The sequence below is a fragment of the Macrobrachium nipponense genome, chromosome 49 (genome assembly GCF_015104395.2).
Source record: "Macrobrachium nipponense isolate FS-2020 chromosome 49, ASM1510439v2, whole genome shotgun sequence".
Taxonomy (NCBI): Eukaryota; Metazoa; Arthropoda; class Malacostraca; order Decapoda; family Palaemonidae; genus Macrobrachium; species Macrobrachium nipponense.
Window position 1 is genome coordinate 12,465,169 of NC_087224.1, and position 19,848 is coordinate 12,485,016.

The window sequence follows — 19,848 nt, forward strand, 5'->3', positions numbered from 1 at the left end:
GGACGCGTCAAAACTCCCGGCGTTCGTTAAGAACAACCCATGGCGACTGGCTCTTCATGCCCTGTTCTTAGAGGGCATGTTAACGATAGAAGGATGTGGTACCCGTCCGGTAGAAGACTTTGAATTCTACCCGGCGGGATTATGATTTCCCTTCCCTGGTTCCGCGCGCCTGACAGAGGAAGCGTTAGTAAGGGTAGATAAGGCCCCTAAGGAAACCGTTATCTACCCAAAGAGCAAGCTCAGTCCGCCTGGGTGGACTTTAAATGATTGCGAGTGATCAATACAAATTGACGCCCCATAAAGGATCATATACTATGTTCGTGGTGGAAGGGCAAACCCCAACACCATGCACCACAAAAGTAGTTGATCTCGCCTTACAGGCGGCTATATAGGGAAGTCAAACCCATGCTGCAATTAAGGGAAACTGACTTGACTTCCCTGTTGTTCCCGGGAGACCAAGATTGTTGGGTTGACGCACCAGCTACGTTCACAGTAGGGAAATTGAACTCAGACTGTGCCACCACACAGTTTAGTGAACGACTTCCTAGACTTTCGGATTCTCTGAGTACGAGGCAAGAACCAGGCTGAGTAGATCCATCAACTCGGCTACGATGGCGGAGATCTTCATTGGTCTACGCCGAGGAGCCATTGTTCAAGATCTTAACAAAGTCTTTGCTCCACACACTCCAGAGTGATGCATATGACTTTGCAGTGGGGGCTCGAACCCCCCCCCGCCCACAATTGCCGGAAACATGTCCTAGCTGAGGCCTCCATTAGGCATGAGCCTAACAGATTAATTAAGGCCTCAATCTGGGGAGCGGACTTGTTCCTGGAAGACGTAGTAAACAGCGTCCTCGGGGAAGCAGCAAGAGTTAACCAAAGCCTCAAAGTCCGGTGGGGTCTAATTCCTAAATGAAAATATGAGCCCACCGGAACACAATCAAGAGGCCGGAAAAGACCAAGGAAGTTTCAGTCCTTCCAAGGTCCACAAACTCAAACTGTGGTACAGGCAATGCCAGTATCCCAGATGAGTCAGCCTTCCACATCAAAGACTCTGCCCCAACAACAATATGTGTGGGTAAGCCAGCCACCTCAACAACCAGTAGCCATTACCTCGTTTACTGCATCTCCAGCATATAACCCTACCTTTGAAACACAAGGTGTGTTTCACGGGTACAATAGGCATGCGAGAGGTAGTAGAGCTAGGGGAGCCTTCCGGCATAGAGGCAGCAGAAGAGCTTCCGGAAAACGTAGAGGATTCCGAGGGAGCCGTGGAAGCAGACCTTCTGCAAACCAGTGAGACTCCCCAGGTAGGAGGAAGGCTGTACCTCTTCTGGAGCCGTTGGACTTTCAGCAAATGGGAATACAGCATAATATCGAAGGGTCTGGGGTGGAGTTGGATAAAAGGGCCCCCTCCACCAACCAGTTTTTATTAGATTCCAACGGCAGATCTAACACTTTACACCAAAGATCTCCTTCTAAAGATAGCAATAAAAGAGGTAAAATGTTTAAAATTTCAAGGACGCTTGTTCAGCGTTCCAAAGAAAGCCTCAGACAAACGAAGAGTAATCTTAGACCTGTCCCATTTGAATACATATATTCAATGGCAAAAGTTCCATATGCTGACCGTCTCGCAGGTGCGGACCTTACTTCCCCGTGGGGCCGTCACCACCTCTATAGATCTTACAAACGCTTATCATGTTTCCGATAGCAAGGCATTTTCGTCCTTTCCTAGGATTCAAGCTAAGCAAAAGGGCATATACATTCAAAGTGATGCCATTCGGACTCAATATAGCGCCCAGGATATTCACAAAGTTGGCGGAGATAGTAGTCCAAGAGCTGAGAACTCAAGGAATACAGTTAGTGGCCTACCTAGACGATTGGCTTATCTGGGCCAACAGCGTTGAGGAATGCCACAAGGCGACGGACAAAGTAATAAAATTTCTGGAATACTCAGGATTCCAAATAAATTTCAAGAAGTCCCGTCTTACTCTGGCAGCATGTTTCCAGTGGCACAAGCTGTCGATTCCACCAAAAAAAGAGGAAAGAGATAGCAAGGAACGCAAAAAGTTTTCTCAAGGACAAACTAACGTCCCAGAGAAACCAAGAAAGAATCCTAGGCTCACTCCAGTTTGCCTCAGTAACAGACACATTACTGAAAGCCAAACTGAAAGACATCAATCGAGTGTGGCGGTCCAAAGCAAACAAGAAAAATTGAGACAAAATTTCTCGGATTCCACCAATACTGAGGAAAAGACTTCAACCATGGACCAAAGTAAAAACCTAGCAAAATCGGTACCCTTACGATTCCCACCGCCGGCACTAGTAATCCATACAGATGCCTCCCTAAGCGGTTGGGGAGGCTACTCCCAATACGAAAAGGTCCAAGGTTTGTGGTCAGTGACATTCCGTCAACTACACATCAATATCCTAGAAGCCATGGCAGTGTTTTTGACTCTAAAAAGACTTTCCCCGTCAAAGAAACAACATATCAGACTAATACTAGACAACGAGGTGATAGTCCACTGCATAAACAGGGGAGGTTCCAAATCAAGTCACATAAATCATGTGATGATAGCAATTTTTTTTATGGCAACAAAGAACCATTGGCACCTATTAGCTGTTCACCTGGCGGGGGTAAGAAATGTGGTCACGGACACACTATCTAGGACAACTCCGCTGGAGTTGGAATGGTCCTTAGACAAAAAGTCATTCAATTGGATCTGCCAACAGGTTCCGGATCTCCAAGTAGATCTATTTGCCACAGAATCCAACCACAAGCTACAATGTTATGTAGCACCCAACCTGGACCCTCTGGCCTACGCCACAGACGCCATGTCCATAAATTGGAACAACTAGCAGAGGATTTACCTGTTTTCACCTATAAACATGCTAATGAAAGTCCTGGACAATCTCAGGACTTTCAAAGGATGGATAGCCCTGGTAGCCCCCAATTGGCCCAAAAGCAACTGGTTTCCTCTCTTGGTGGAACTGGGACTCCGCCCCCGGCGGATTCCCAACCCAAGTTGACACCGATAGTACAAACTCACAGTGTGTTAGCTTCCTCAAGAATTCAGAGTGCCCTAATTTTATGGACTTTATGAAATTTGCAGCACAAAAAGATGCTGAGATTGATCCTCTAAACACTTTGTTCTTAGAGTCAGACAAAAGAGAATCTACTCTTTGGCAATATGATTCTGCTGGAAGAAAGCTAGCCAAGTTTCTAAAAGACTCAGAGGTTCAGACAATGACTACGAATCTGGCAGTTACCTTTTTCAGGACTTTGTTTGAAACAGGCTTAGCCCCTAATACAATTACAACAATTAAATCTGCTTTAAAGAAAATATTTCAGATCGGGTTTAATATTAATCTTACAGATTTGTATTTTTCGTCTATTCCGAGAGCCTGTACCAGACTAAAACCAGTAACTTGTCCTCACACAGTTTCCTGGTTTTTAAATGATGTCCTTAAGCTAGCTTCTGACACTGATAATGACTCATGTTCTTATATAATGCTTCTTAGGAAAACGTTATTCTTGATAAGTTTATCCTCAGGAGTCAGAATATTTGAACTCTCAGCATATTGACTTTCTTTCTTCTGGTGAAATATTAATCTTTCCAGACAGGAAATTCTTAGCAAAGAATGAGGATCCACAGAATAGATGGTCCCCGTGGAAGATTGTCCCACTTCCACAGGATCTATCTCTGTGTCCAGTTAACATTCTGAAAGCCTATTTGAATAGAACCTCCAAAAAGTCTTCAGGCCCTTTATTTATTAGAGAGAATGGAGGAACCATTTCTCTGAAAGGAATCAGACAACAGATTCTTTATTTTATTAAACAAGCCAACCCGGAATCAGTCCCACATGCCCATGATATCTGAGCAGTAGCTACTACAGTCAATTATTTTCATCACATGAATTATGAAGAATTAAAAAGATATACAGGCTGGAAATCACCAGCAGTATTCAAACGCCACTACCTAAAATCCTTGGAAGCCCTAAAATTTGCAACAGTGGCAGCAGGGAATGTGGTTCCTCCTGATATATCAGAACCATTATAACAGGGTCTAATCTTCATAAATATTTTTTCCTTTAGTACTTTCTCTCCTACCTCCTTGCTTATTGTCCCTGCCTTAGCCTTGACCTTCATCTGGATTACACATTAACCCACTCTTATGATGTGTGCGTATATGTTAATAATGTTGTATTAGATTTAGACATCTTATATTATCTATTTTTGGGATGTTTTCCCTAATGTTACCAATAGTTTTGGAACTCTCACTAATTTTTATAGTCTAAGAGATATGTAAAATTAAAGTTTACTATTAAACATTCTTAATTAAACTTATTCTAATTTTATTTCAGTTCCTTGACTATATGTCTATTTCCAAGCTTATGGGACCAATTCTCTGTTACTATTTCAAGGAGCGGCATAGGTTGAGCCCAGAAAAGGGATTTTGACAAAGGAAAAATCTATTTCTGGGCAAGGGACCTGTGCCGCCCAGTGAACCCACCCTTCTTTTTTCCTCACCCTAGACTGAGCCCAAGCTTGGGTGCTATTAGGAATGATGGGAGTCGCGTGGGTGGTAGTAGTAGTAGCGGGCAGTAGTCGGATGTAGAACGGCACCTCATAGTAACGGGGGATGTTGAGAAAGGAGAGGACTAATTGGTAAGGGACCTCTGATGGTGGTTTTAACACACCCCAGTTACTATACCGACACCCTATAAGTGTGAGCGAGCTGGGTATATTCCAAGCATTCCATGCAACTTTTTTCTCTGGTATATTTAGCAGTTTTTATACCTTAGAAATGGTGCTATAAGGAGCATTTCACGGAGCGGCACAGGTCCCTCGCCCAGAAATAGATTTTTCCTTTGTCAAAATCCCTTTTTTGACATACGGAGCAAGTATATGGTTTCTCTCCCGTATGAGTTCTCATGTGATATATGAAACCACTTGAACCAGAAAAACGTTTTTGACATACAGAACAAGTATATGGTTTCTCTCCCGTATGAGTTCTCATGTGACATTTGAGAACATTTGAAAAAGAAAAATTTTTTTGACATACAGAGCAAGTATATGGTTTCTCTCCCATATGAGATCTCATGTGTTTTGTGAGAGTACTTGAATCAGAAAAACTTTTTTGACATACAAAGCAAGTATATGGTTTCTCTCCCGTATGAGTTCTCATATGGGATTTCAGGTTATCAATTTTTGAAAATGTCCTTTGGCATTCAGTACAAGTAAATCGCTTCCCTGCTGCATTGCTTCTATCAAAATGTCTATTTTCTTCTCCAATACAGATATTTTTCTTTCCAGTCTCATCACCACAGCTTGGAGAGCTGCCCTTTTCATGCTTAATAGAAGATTGGGAAGAATAGTTCACATCAAAATCACCATTGTCAAAAAATTCCGGTTCTGCCTTGACTTCTAAGAAGGGGTCTGCAAACGAAGAGTTGTCATCTGCGTTTTCAGTTGGACCCTCCTCCAGATCCACCTTCTCTTCTTTGAGTAGCAGCAATGATGACGATTCTTCAGCTTCCATTTCCAGGATGTTCTAAGAAAAATACTCACTCCTAGTTAGGATCCGAAGGAAATTTCCTCCGTTTGGAAGAATCTGAAATAAAACAAACAATCTGAGACCAACAAGTTCTGAATAGCACCATTCATAACAACTCTTAAAGTAAGCATCCTCAGGGAAAACAAAAATCACAATGCATTGATCATCTGTACACAATTTGTCTCAAAAGAAATTAAACATTGTAAGCAACAAATTTAGTCAGGCCAAAGTTGTTGAAAATTCAACAACCAGCTCTGACTTGCGCCGGATTTTCACCTACGATAAACATTAGGAAAGGGTCTATGTCATAACTTGGGGATTGCCTGTGCTCTCGTATAACAGACAAAGGTTCATACCCTCGTAGGAAGAAATGATTTTCATTTTTCAATGCTGAATGACTTTTCTCATAAACATACAAATAATCTTTTGAATACTCACAGCAAAATAAAATGAATGACAGTCCTCACAAGTTCCCAATAAGTCCAAGGAATAGTTTCTTTTTGATAATTTTGTATCGTAACTTTAATTCCAATACCTCTCACTCACCAAGTCTGCAGTTGGTGCTTTGCGAATTATCTGCAAGAAAGAAAAGTGATTATTATGAGTACACAAGAAGTGTAATGGGGTTACATTAGTACACAGGTATATTAATGTTTTCATCAGACACCCCCATGATTAGTTAAAACCCACAAAAAGTTGGAACCCCTAAAAAACATCGAAAACAGGCTATTTTGGTAGTTAAAACTCAAGAAAAACCCACAAAAAATTTGTATAACTGGTTTTTTAAATAGTTTATCACAAAAAGTGCATTTTATGATAAAAAGAAATAACAATTTGTTGAAAATTGTATTTTTCCTAACTATACAAACCTGAGGTCCTTTAACAATAGGAAGGTACTTAGTGGCAGCTGAACGGGTCGTAAGCTTCGAACAAGGGGGTTCAGTAGTTGAACTACTTGTCCGGCAGTTAGCGGTAAGCTTGACTGTGAGGAGAGGAGTCACTTTGCTTTAGGCCCAGGAAACGCAGAGTGAGGGGTGCCATGAAGTGGGACTATATGTAAACGACCTCAGGTTTGTATAGTTAGGAAAAATACAATTTTCGACAAATTGTTATTTGTTCCGATACGTAATGCAAACCCTTGGTCCTTTAACAATAGGAAGACTCACTTATTGGTGGGTGGAATCTGAGTCTTATGAACAGACTAGTGTTCGTCCTACCTTGGATTCCCTCCCTGGTTGTAAGCGCAGAGGGAGGGATCCTAGCCTCTGCTCAGCTGATCGGGGTTGTGCACCGCAGGATCAGTGGTCAGACTTCTGGACCAGATTTATAAGAGGGAGGCAAGCGTACCTCTTATAAATAGCATAAAGCAAAAACTAGTTCCTACTTCAAGAGCCAAGGTAAAGTTAAGGGTTTGTCTCTTGTTGGCTTCTACTCCCCCCCTTGTTGGGGAGTTGTGAATAAACACTTCTATCCCTACTGAAAGGGATAGAATGGGGCTCGGTTGTGTAGCTTACCTGCATCGGTCTCCTGTTCAGCGTAGTGACGACCGCGGCCCTCTGCCCACAGGTAGAGGAGAAGAACGAAGGAGGAAGAGAAGCCAGTCACACTCTCTTTCACTCGTCCATTCATGCAGTCATACAAGGATGCGATGCTGTTCTGTCCGCTCGGGTGCTTGGTAGACTACACAACTTGTTGAGCATTCACCACGGGTCCCAAGGAAAAAGTGTCCAAGGACCTGTGGGTGATATCCCAAAGGTAGAATGAAGTGAAGGTGGTCTGGTTGGCCTAAACCCCTGCCTTCAGAACCTGCGCCATGGAGAAGTTCTTGCGGAATGCAAGGGTTGGACCAATACCTCTGACTTCATGGGCTCTCGGACGAAGGGTACGGGTGTCGTCACTGCCAGCTGTCTCGTACGCCCTCCTGATCACCTCATGCAGCCAGAAAGAAAGAGTGTTCTTGGATACTTCTTTCTTGGTAACCCCGGTGCTAACGAAGAGGCGTCGAAACTCAGGCCTGAGGTACCGAGTTCTCGTCAGATAGCGCCGTAGCGCCCTCACAGGACAAAGCAGCATCTCATCCGCATCATTATCGGTGAAATCCTTCAGGGAGGGGATCGTGAAGGACTCGAACCGGTCGTCAGGGACCGAAGGATTCTGAGTCTTCACTATGAAGTTCAGGACGAAATCGAGCGTCACGGATCCCCATACCCTGGAATGCTTGACATCGAAGGAAAGACCAAGAAGTTCCCCTACTCTCTTTGCCGATGCCAGGGGGGTCTTGAGGGTCAGATCCCTGTCTGACGACTCTTGGAGCGGCTCGAAGGGTCGGCGAGTCAAACTCCTAAGGACGGGAGTCACATCCCATCCTGGGGGCCTGAGTTCCCTGGGTGGGCAAGACCTCTCAAAGCTCTTCATCAGGAGGGAGATCTTGAAAGAAGAGGAGATATCCACACCTCGCAGTTTAAGGACTAGGGCCAGGGCGGCTCTGTAGCCCTTAACTGCAGAGATGGAGAGGAGCTTCTCTCGGCGAAGGAAGACGAGGAAATCCGCTACCTGCTGAAGACGGCCCACTTCCCCTGGTAGACAGCTACAGAAGACTGTCTGAGGTATCCGGCACTCTTTGTTGCTGCGCTGCGAGAAAAGCCTCTCGCTCGCAAGAGATGGTGGATAGCAGCCAGCCGTGAAGACACGGACTCAACAAGCAGAGCCAGGAGGTCAGGATACCAAATGGCCTGAGGTCGTTTGGGCACCACCAGGATCATCCAAAGGTTGGCAGTGATCAGCGCCCTGCTGATCACTTTGTGAATCAGACAGAACGGGGGAAAGGCGTAGACAAAGAGGTTGTCCCATGGATGCTGAAGAGCGTCCTCTGCGGCTGCCCATGGGTCCGGCACAATCGAGTAGAAAACCTGGAGTTTTCTGTTGTGCTGGGTGGCGAACAGATCCACAACTGGGCGCTCCCACAGGTTGAAGAACCTTTCCGCCACGTCTGGATGAAGGGACCATTCGGTTCCTATCACCTGATCCCGACGGCTGAGCTTGTCGGCTACCACATTCTTCTTGCCTGGAATGTAGCTGGCCGAAAGCTCTACTGAGTGTGCCGCGGCCCACTCGTGCACCTGCAACGTCAACTGGTGCAGCGGTAGGGACACTAGGCCCCCCTGCTTGTTGATGTACGCCACTACTGTGGTGTTGTCGCACATCAACACCACTGAGTGTCCCACCAGACGGTCCCGGAACTCTTGGAGAGCGAGGAACACTGCCTTGAGTTCCAGGACGTTGATGTGAAGGTGCTTGTCGCAATGGTCCCACACACCTGCAGTCAGCAACTCCTCCAGGTGTGCGCCCCATCCCTCGGTCGATGCGTCCGAGAAGAGCAGCATCTCCGGGGAGGGGAGTGCAAAGAGGCACTCCTCTTACGAGGTTCCCATCGTCCAGCCACCAGGCTAGGTCCTGCCTCACCTCCTCCGTGAGGGACACGGGGAAGAAGGAAGTGTCCCTTGCCTGTGACCAACACTCCTTTAGTCTCCACTGAAGAGACCGCAGGTGGAGACACCCATAAGGGACTAGCTTCTCGATAGACGACAGGTGGCCGATCACGACTTGCCACTGCTGAGCTGGTTGCTCCTGTAGAGACAGGAACTGTCTCTACAGATGCCTCCCTGAACCTGCTGATCCGCGAATCTGCGGGGAAGACTCGCCCTGCTGCCGTGTCGATCAGCATGCCCAGGTACTTCATCCTCTGCTTGGGTTCGAGCTCTGATTTCTCGTAATTCACTACGATTCCCAAATCGCGGCAGAATTCGAGGTGTCGATCTCTGTCCTGTAGCAACTGCGAGCGGGAGCTCGCCAGGACTAACCAATCGTCGAGATACCTCAAGAGACGTATCCCTACCGAGTGGGCCCAAGCCGACACCAGCGTGAACACTCGCGTGAACACCTGTGAGGTGGTTGAGAGACCGAAACAAAGTGCCCTGAATTGGTACACCGTCCCGTCGAGGATGAAGCGGAGGTACTTCCTGGAGGATTGATGGATGGGTATCTGGAAATACGCGTCCTTCAGATCCACAGAAAGCCTGAAGTCGTCCTCCCTGATGGAATCGAGCACCGAACATGCTGTTTCCATCGTGAACCAAGTCTGGCGAACGAATCGGTTCAAGGGAGAGAGATCTATCACCGGGCGCCAGCCCCCCGAGGACTCCTCCACTAGGAAGAGGCGGCTGTAGAAGCACGGCGACTGATCCTGTACGATCTCCACAGAAAGTTTGCTCAGCATGGCTTCTACTTCCTGCCCAAACGCCACGTCCTTGGTCAATCGAGGAACGTAGGTTTGCAGATGGACCGGGTTGGAGGTGAGGGGTGGCTGAGACTCGAAGGGTAGTAGATATCCCTCCCGAAGGACGTTTACTTTCCAGGTCTCCGCACCGTAGCGCTGCCATGTTGCCCAAAGGCTCACCAGGCACCCCCCCCCCCCCAATTTCCGGCAGCAGGTGAGGGGGAACACCGTCCCTAGCGTTTCCCACCTCTCTTCGACTTCTTCCCTGCTCCCCCTCGTGAGGAGGGCTGGTGACAGTCGCTCCTTGGCCGCAGAGGAAGCGCTAACCAAACTCTTGGGTTTGGCTGCAGTAGCTCGAGGCTGCCCAGATGCCTTTGAGACTGCCTGGTGTACTAAACGGTCACTGTCGTCAGTGAGCCGTCTTTCCACCGCAGCGTCCACCATCTCTCCGGGAAGTGAGAGGAGGAACTCTGCACCGGTCTGTTGCGAAGACCCAGAGCCGCCTCACGCCCGGCCGCCCTGGTCACTCGGATGAGAACAGCGTCTCTACACCGGAGAACCAGGTTCGCCCACAGGTTAGCCGTCTGGTGGGCCAGGTAGGCGATGCCCCTACCCCCAGACTGGCACAGTCTCACAAAAGCCGGATCCCCTTTAGGAGTGATGTTCCCTAAGGAGGCCGCAGTTTTCGACACTGTGAGGGACCACAGGTCAATCCAGGAGACTGCTTGGAATGCTACCATGGGGGTAGATTCCAAAGCAAGTGCCTCTTGCTGCGAGAAACAAAGGTTCTCCGACAGGAGCTGCTGCAGAGACACCCCCGGAGTTAGCCTGGCTAGTTCTGGGTTAACCTGTTTGGGCAGCAGAGAGTCTTCTGATGGCACGTAAAAGCGCCTCTGTTGCGGTAGAGGTGGGGGAAGGAGCTTGGATGACCTGCCAGACCGAAGTGAACCCTCCTGTTCGGAGACGAGAGCGTCCACCTGGCTCAGAACACTGTCAGCCAAGGCTGATCGCAGCAGACCCACCATGGGTTCATTTTTGGGTCCCCAGAACAACTCCAAACCCGATGTAGGCTCGGAAGGTGGGAGCATCGATCCTTCCCCGAGGTCGTTGTGCTGAAAAATCAGCGCAATAACCTCAGCGAACAACCTCTGGATCTCGGGAGTGACTGCATCCTGCGGAGACGGACCATCAAGCCCGTCCAGCGACAACACCTCCCGAGACCCTCCTCCTTCCACAGGAGGAACCACAACAGACCCCTCATGGTTTCCTCCTGCCACTTGCGCGCACGATCTGGTTGGTCCTAGGACCGTGCCAGGTTCGTAGGGCGTCGTGACGGGATCGCGAAGAGCGTGCCCCTCGCGATCACTCCTGATCGCCTCGCTCTTCCCGGTGTAGCCTAAGGAAGTTGAAGGGATAGGAGAGGTAGAGCTGACGCTCCCCCCTCGCCCACCGGCAGTACCGGTGTGCTGGGGGGGCTGCAGGCAATCGCCAACCCGCGGTGGCGATCGAGCTGCAGGCCTGGTCGAGCGGCTGGGCGGAGAACAGTGGCGACGGTCCCGAGCGTCAGAAGAGCTGCTGCTGGTCCCCCTCTCCGCTCGGTCCCGGTAGGAGCGGAAGTCAGGGGACCGGCAGAGTCCGCTGTCGTGGTGGGAGCGGTGCCTGTCCTCACGGCGCGTCACTCCGCTTGGATCAGCTGAGGCTGGTCCAGGCGACCGAAGGGACCGCTTCCTCGCCTCAGCCCGCGGCCGGTCTGGGACCACTCCGTGCCTGGATCCTGGCGTCGAGCAGACTCGGTTGCCTGGGTCTTGGCTGCACGGTCACTCGCGGGTGACTGTACACCCGGTACCTCTCGCGAACGAGAGGCCGAGACGGAACCTGATGTAGTGGCAGAGCCCCTAGCACCAGGTGAGGAGGTACCGGTGTTAGCCGGTACCCCTCTGGTCCCTGTCTTCTTCTTCCTTGCGGAAGGAGAGATGGTCCCCGCTTCCGAAGGAGCGGAAGGACCAGCGGAAGACCCCCCCCATCCCACCGGAGTGAGACGGGCCCTTAGAAGTTCCTGAAGGAGACTTCTTAGTGGGGGAGGAGACCGCCTTCTTCTTCCTCGGCTGTGAAGTATTTGAAGTCGAAGGGGAAGAGGCGGCAGCAGACGATGACGAAGAAGACGATGACGACACCTTCCTCCTCTTCTTTGTCAGCTTCCTCAGGACAGTCGTCAGGTCCTCCACCCAGGACAGAGCCGGGGCAGTTGCCGAAGCAACACAGCCCGGCTGCACCTGTCTGGAAGGACCTGCGACTGGAGCAGCAACACCACGAGCAGGAACGACGTCGGCAGGGGCTGATCCAGGTACGGCAGGTACATCAGGTACTGCAGGAACGGCAGGTACAGTAGGAGGCGAGGCAGCAGCCAGCGACATCCTGGGTACTGGTGGCAGGTCCAGGGGCGAGCTCTTGGGGCACCGGAAGTTGGGGGCTGAGGCGAGAGCGGCGAACCCGGGCGGCGGTGTCATGACTCTCCTTGGAATGCCAGTAAGCGGTGCCTGAACCGCAGCTGAAGGGGTTACCATTGTTATATGCTGTGTATAAAGAAGGTGAGGAGGGGTTCCCCCTTGCCCGGGGGGGACAAGTCCCACCCCGAGCGAACGGAAGACCCCGAGTACAACTGAATGTCGGGGTACCTCGCCCCCTCCTCCACGCTCGACGGATCAGGCGAAGAGAAGGAGCGAGAAACCTCTCCCGAAGGGGAAGGAGCCATACACGGGAGCTGAGATGGAGGAAGGAAAGTAGACGACGGAAGGCCCCACACTTACGGCCCTCCACACTAGGGCGGCACAGTCTGCGGCTGTATGGGGGAGCATGGGGAACTCTCCAGCTCACGAGAATCCATGATAATAATAATAAAATACAAAAGCACAAGTACTTACAGTATTTTACACAATCACACTAGAAATAGCAAACCAAGATTTGGAGAAACAAAGCATACGACGAAAGGCGGGCAGAGAGAAGTGGAGAACATGTCTGTCACCCAGCGCGGCCGAAAGCAAAGTGATTCTTCACCTCCCAGTCGCGCGGTGCGCTGACTGTTCGACAAGCAGTTAACTACCGAATTCCCTCATTCGAAGCTTACGACCAGTTCCAGCTGCCGCAAGTTACATTCTTATTGTTAAAGGACCGATGGTTTGTATTACGTATCGGAACAAATAGTTTTTTCCGTTGCTCACCGCCGTCATGGATAGAACACATGAAGTATTGTTCCCTAAAAGTGTAACAGAAGACGAGTTCAATAACTATACGCATTTGTATATTAGTATTGTGATCAAGTTTTTACACAACACCGACGAATTTATGATGTGGCTGTATAGAGAAGGTTTACTTGGGGACTATTCGGGGTTATGTACAACGTGCAACATAGGAAACCGACGGTTCATGAAAGATGGGACCAGCAAGGTCACAGGCCAGCCCATATACATGTGGGTCTGTACAAACGCAAGTGCGGGAAGAAGGTATCAGTTCGGCACGTGTCATTTTTTGAAAAGTCGCATTTGTCCCTAGAAACAATTATTATATTAATATGACAATTTGTCGAAAATTGTATTTTTCCTAACTATACAAACCTGAGATCCTTTACAATAGGAAGCTAACTAGCGGCAGCTGGAACGGTCGTAACCTTTGAACAAGGGAGTTCGGTAGTTAACTGCTTGTCCGACAGTGCGCGCGCCGTGCGACTGGGAGGTGAAGAACCACTTTGCTTTAGGTCCAGGAAAATGCAGTGAGGGGTGGCATAGGTGGGACTATGTGTAAAGGACCTCAGGCTTGTATAGTTAGAAAAAATACAATTTTCGACAAATTGTTATTTGTTCCGATACGAATACAAACCATCGGTCCTTTATAATAGGAAGACTCACTTCTTGGTGGGAGGAATCTGAGTCTTAAGAACAGACTGGTGTTCGCCCAACCTTGGATTCCCTCCATGGTTGTAAGAGCAGAGGGAGGGATCCTAGCCTCTGCCCAATGATCAGGGTATGTACCGCAGGATCAATGGTCAGACCTCTGGACCCAAGTAATAAGAGGGAGGCAAGCATACCTCTTAAAACTAGCAATCAAGAACTTGTTCCTATTGCAAGAGGCAATATAAAGTCATGGGTTTGTCTCTTGTTGGCTTCCACTTGCCCCCCCTTGTTGGGGGAAGTGGTGGATAATAGCTCCTATCCCTAATGAAAGGGATAGGATGGGGCTCGGTCGAGTAGCTTACCTGCACCGCCTCCTGTTCCAGCCTAGTGACGACCGCGTCCCTCTGCCCACTGCGCCTCCGACCAAAGATAAACGTATCACAAGTCTCGGCGCGAGAGCATTCACGCCCTCGACACCGAGCACAAAAATCATGAGGATCTACCTCCACAGAAGAGCGGAAAGCCCCACACTTATGGCCCGCAATACCCGGGCATAGTCTGCGGTTGATGGGGGGGCGGGGGCTTCTCCGGCTCTTGTGTGTAATTTCCATAATAAAAATGAAAACCAAAACAGACACGCACTTACTTTTGTACTTGCAACACACACAAGTCAAAGAAAAAGTGAGAAAGTCTTCACGCAGTGAAGAAAACAAAGCATACGACAGAAGCGGGCAGAGAGACAAAGAGCAGCACGTCCATCCACGACCGCGGCCGAAAGCAAAGTGACTCCTCACCTTGCAGTCAACCGTACCGCTAACTGCCAGACTAGTAGTTAACTACCGAACCCCCTTTTTTTTTTCCGTTGTTCGAAAAGCTTACGACCGGTTTCAGCTGCGGCTAAGTACCTTCCTATTGTAAAGGGACTGAGGGTTTGGTATACCGTATAGGAACAAATATTATAAATATATAAATATATATATATATATATATGATATATATATATATACTACATGTATATATGTATATAGTATATATAGCTTATATATATACTCTGTAATATATAGATTACATAATTATATAAGTAGAAGATTATATATTAGATATATATATATTATATATCTTATATTATTATATATATATATTATGATATATATAGATAGATAATATATGATTATATAGATATATATATAGATATTCTATTTAATAGATAATTCTATATATATATATATATAATAGATATATATCTATAATATGAGGAAACAGTAATTCTATTATATAGCCTATACATATATATATATATATATATATTATATATATATATATATATATATATATATATGAGGAAAAGTATATGTCTTTATATAGCCTAAAATAAACACATATACATAGTTTACTGATTCATATATTTGTGTACATTTACGATCGATTAAAAGGCTCAAAATTTAAATGGCCAGTTAAAGGGCCAAACAATAACATTTAGATTCTGGCCATTATATCTGCTGCATTCTACTATTACATAAGCTTCTGGTAACTTATCGAAATATTATTTTCAACCAGCATTGATTCATAATACAAAAAAATCCATTAATACGTAAAACATAACGAATAAATGAACAAAACAGAAGTCATCTCTTGCCCAGCTCGGCATATACATTGAAGTCTTTTGCTATTGTTATGTTTCTGGACGCCACCAATAGTTGGTGCTAGATATTGCCATCAGGTTTTCTATTATTGTAAATCAAAGAAAATGGACCAGTAATTTTAAGGGTAAACTTTTTTCTATGGTGGTAAACCAGTGTCGACGTTCGCTCTTCTATAACAAGTGTCTGCCGTCGCTCAGGGGTGACAGCTGCACTCTAAGTGTTAATAATTACTGTACTGTACTTGTAGTATATAGTATACTGTAGACTGGGCAACTGTATATGTATACGATATACCATAGTATATGCTAGGCAAACTATTGTTGGTGTTATTCAATTTCTCTTTGCACTGATTATCATTAAGTCAATCTGCATTGAATGTAGAGAAATATACCACATATGTATAGAGTATACTGTGTAGTGAAGGCTAGGCTACCATCTATGTATGGACGGTACTGATTACCACACTGTAGGTTAGGCTACATTCGAGATACCATTTTTCCAACAATAGATGGTTTTTTTGGAAACTAACCCCATTGTAAGTAGGAGAATACCTGTAAAAAGAAACAACAAAAACTGGTGAAAGACAGAATTTGCACCAGTCATTTTGTAGCATAAATCCTCCTCTACTCTCGTCTTTTGACCAATTGAAAAAGTAACCTAGGACATAGAGCTATAGCCTAGCCTAGGCTATAAGTTCCCTGCTTGACGAGTAGTTTTTGTGCTCGGCTGCCAATTTGGTGGTCCGAAATTCAAATCCTGGCTCGGCCAATGCGGAATCAGAGGAATTTATTTCTGGTGATAGAAATTCATTTCTCGATATAGTGTGGTTCGGATCCCACAATAAGCTGTAGGTCCCATTACTTGGTGACCAATTGGTTCCTAGCCACGTAAAAATATCCAATCCTTTGGGCCAGCCCTAGGAGAGCTGTTAATCAGCTCAGTGGTCTGGTAAAACTAAGATATACTTATGTTTTAGGGACAATTGTGTGATATGTTTTCAAGGCAGTCTTTGGGTCTATTGAAAAAATAACTTAGGACATTGGCTATAGCCTAGCCTAGGCTATAGGGTTATAAATTAAATTGCCGTACCTAAACCTTCCGTGAAATCATTAATAAATCATACAGCATCATTGAACCAGACACTCTCAGGATAAAGTAGGCCAGGATACAGGATACAGGCATCCTGTAACCTACAGTAATGAGATCCTACAGAAACTTAGGTATAGCCTAAACTTAACATTAGCCTTTAAGTGAATCATTGAGATATCGTCATAAAATACAGTAATTCATTTCATTTAGACAGTCTTAGGTTAAGACCCCACAGAAGGGTAAGGTCTATAGGGTAACCTAGGTGTACTAACATGACTCTATAAGTTAGTGATACAACCTACCTATAAACATCTGTAACTCACCGAAGCAAAGGCCGTCCATCCCATACTTACTTAATGATTGATTGATTGATTGACTGATTGGGTGCTCTAAGCCCAAGACATCACGGTAGATCTAGGGTACTATTCCACAGTGGCCTAGACTATGGTAGTTGCGGTTCTCCTACGCAGTTTTAGCTAGTACCTCCTGAACAAGAATTTTAAGTAATATTTATTCAGACGACTATAATTAACACCAGGGGCCTGTACTAAACACTGCGAAATAGAATTACCCAATTATATTTGTAATTGATCAACTATTACACTTATTGTCACGATTATGATGACGGCAATTAGTAGTATCATAGACGATAAAAGACGTTTGACTAGAAGCTACGCTACTGAGGCAGTCAACGGGGTCGCTTTGTTGACATTTTGGGCGTCTTCTATTTGATAGTATTTGTGTTTGTGGTTCTGGTTTAGAAGTGGTTTCGCTTGTTTTCATTTATTCTAATAAGTCAATTGGCGGACAATTGTAAGGAATCGTTGGGAATACAACTAAAAAATTAGATAATTTACTAATGAACTGGATAATTTAATGGAAATTATAAGTCCAATAATGGATGCAGGTAATGGCGGTTTGTTTACGTTTTGGGCGTCGTCTCCTAAGGGCTTCGCGTTCGCGTTCCTGTTGAATTTGATGTTTTGATTCAAACCTAATTGATGAAAATGGAAAAGTTAGATGTAATCGTTGGAGAAATAATAAAAGATATAGACAATTTATTTAATTATGAGATATTTAAGATAAATGATGATAAGTACTGATGCGAATTTTCTTCGACGACTAATTAGGGACGGATTTGGGCCCGACGTTAGGGGGTAGTAGTAGTAGTAGTTATGGGTCGACTCAATGCCTTTGCAACGGCGCCTCTTAATCTTGAGTATTTTTTGTTTATTTGTTTAGCTCTTTCCTTTTTCTCTCTTTTTTTCCACATCAGGTATATGGTTTCTTTTCTTATTTCGTTGTTACCTGTAAATAGAAATTTTCCAACTATGTCACTTTCCTTCTCTTCATAGGGTTGCTGTAGCCCTATTGCTTTAACACGTTCTTCTCTATAAGTACCACAATGTAAAAGGAAATGAAATATGTCTTCTACTGTATTATGGCAAAAAGGACAACAGGTGTTCTCATTCTGGTGCCTTTTTGTTATATTTAAATTAAGAGAGTTGGTTCTGGCTTCGAACCAGTAGAATTATCATAAATTTCTTCATCTTTTATTTCTCTTTTCTACATTTTATATATATTCACAGTCACTTTATTTTCCAAATCTTCTTTCCACCTCTCTGTGTCCCATGTTCTGGCTTTGTCCTTTATTTCTGTTCTGGACATTCCTTCTAATTTTCTTAAATTTATTTTAACTTCATGCATGTACGTTTCCACTGTTTTCCACCATTTTCTTTCCTTTTCTTGCATATCTGTAATTATTTTCTTCAGTATCTCTTTCCGTCCATTTAAAGTATTATTTACATAGCTTATCTTCCCACTCATAATTCTACTTTTCATTGAAGAAGCTCCTATCTCCCCCCCTTAATGTGGCTACTACTGTACTTCTACATACTCCTAATATTTTCCTATATACCCCATTCTCTATTCTTTGTAATTTTTCTATTTCTGTGTCTGTTAGATTAACCACATTGGTTCCATATAAGACTGATGGTAGAGCTATATTTTTCCAGAATGTTTTACCAATTAGAACTTTGTTGCAGTTTTTTTCTATCACGGAATAGGTTAGGTTGGCTAACTTCTGTGCTTTATTCAACATTTCCTTTTTCTGTAGCTTAAACAGATTTTTAGAGTCATTTATCTTTACTCCTAAATATGTTATGTTCTCCCTCACTTTAATATCCTCAATCTCTTCTGGTTTATCCTTCATATTGAAAATAATGATGCTGCTTTTCTCTTTATTTATTTCTAGCCCACATTTATTTCCTATGTCTATTAAAATCTCTATATTTATTCTTGCATCTTCTATATTACTTGCTAGAACTAATCCATCGTCGGCGAAGAAAAGTGTCCCTATCTTTATTAGCTCATTTTCAAATCCTGTCCCTTCCTCCTCCATTTTCTTAATTATTAAATACGTCATCAGTTTGAAAAGTGAAGTAGAGCCTGTGCAACCTTGCCTAATCCCACTTGTAATTCCCATTTCCTGTTCGACTCCCTCCCCTAGGTCTATTATTGCGCTATCCCCGTCATATATATTAGCTACTGCTTCTATGATTTTTGGATGTATTTTGAACTGTTTCATGACTTCGATCATAACTTCTCGTTTTACTGAGTCAAATGCTTTACTGTAATCGATAGCTGTTACTATTAATGGTTTTATATTCCTGTAGCTCTCTTCTACACAATATTGTAGTGTAAGGATGTTATCTTCTATCCTACTCCCTCCTGTGAATCCTGCTTGGCATTCGTGATCTTGTTCATTCAGTCTGAGGTGTGCTTCAATTTCGTCTTTTATCAGCATCATGAATACTTTGTATGATATATTTAATAATGCTATAGGCCTTAAATCCTTAGCCCTTGGTTTCCTTTTCTTTTCTATCATTTTTGTTCTCGATGTCTTCCAAGATTCTGGCTTTTCTTTGATTTCTAGCTCTTTGTTGTAACCTCTAACTAATACTTCTATACAGGTTTTGCTCTTCATTAATGCTTTGTAAAACTCTGGTTTGATTCCATCTGGGCCTGCAGCTTTTTTAGCTTTGAGCTTACTTAGACATGCTATGACTTTTTCCTTGGTTATCAGAGGTTCCTGCATTGGGATTATCTTCCTTATGCATTCCATCATTAGGTCCATGTGTTCTCTTAGTACTTTTGGGAATCTATAGTCTCCAATTCTAATGATATCATCTTCTGCCAATTCATTTTCATATTCCATCCTTTTCTCTTCGTTCCAGATTTCCTTTATTTTATTTTCGTGTTTGCTGTAAATGGTTCTCCAGTAATTCACTAATTCATCCTTTGTTTCAGCCTCATTTAGCTTGCTTCCCTGTTCATTATATAAGTGTATAGTTTCTTTTTTTCCTCTTTGCTTATTTCTTAACTTACCAATATTT

At 45.0% G+C, this 19,848-nt stretch overlaps 1 long non-coding RNA gene across 1 annotated transcript; it reads right to left on the bottom strand.

The window, feature by feature from the left end:
- Window positions 1-810: 810 nt before the first annotated feature.
- LOC135205334 (uncharacterized) lies at window positions 811-17,162 on the bottom strand. The gene is made up of 3 exons (XR_010312515.1): window positions 16,807-17,162; window positions 5,997-6,134; window positions 811-5,615 (listed from the first exon to the last, which is right to left on the bottom strand). It is a non-coding gene; the product is annotated as an uncharacterized LOC135205334 (long non-coding RNA).
- Between the last annotated feature and the right edge of the window lie 2,686 nt (window positions 17,163-19,848).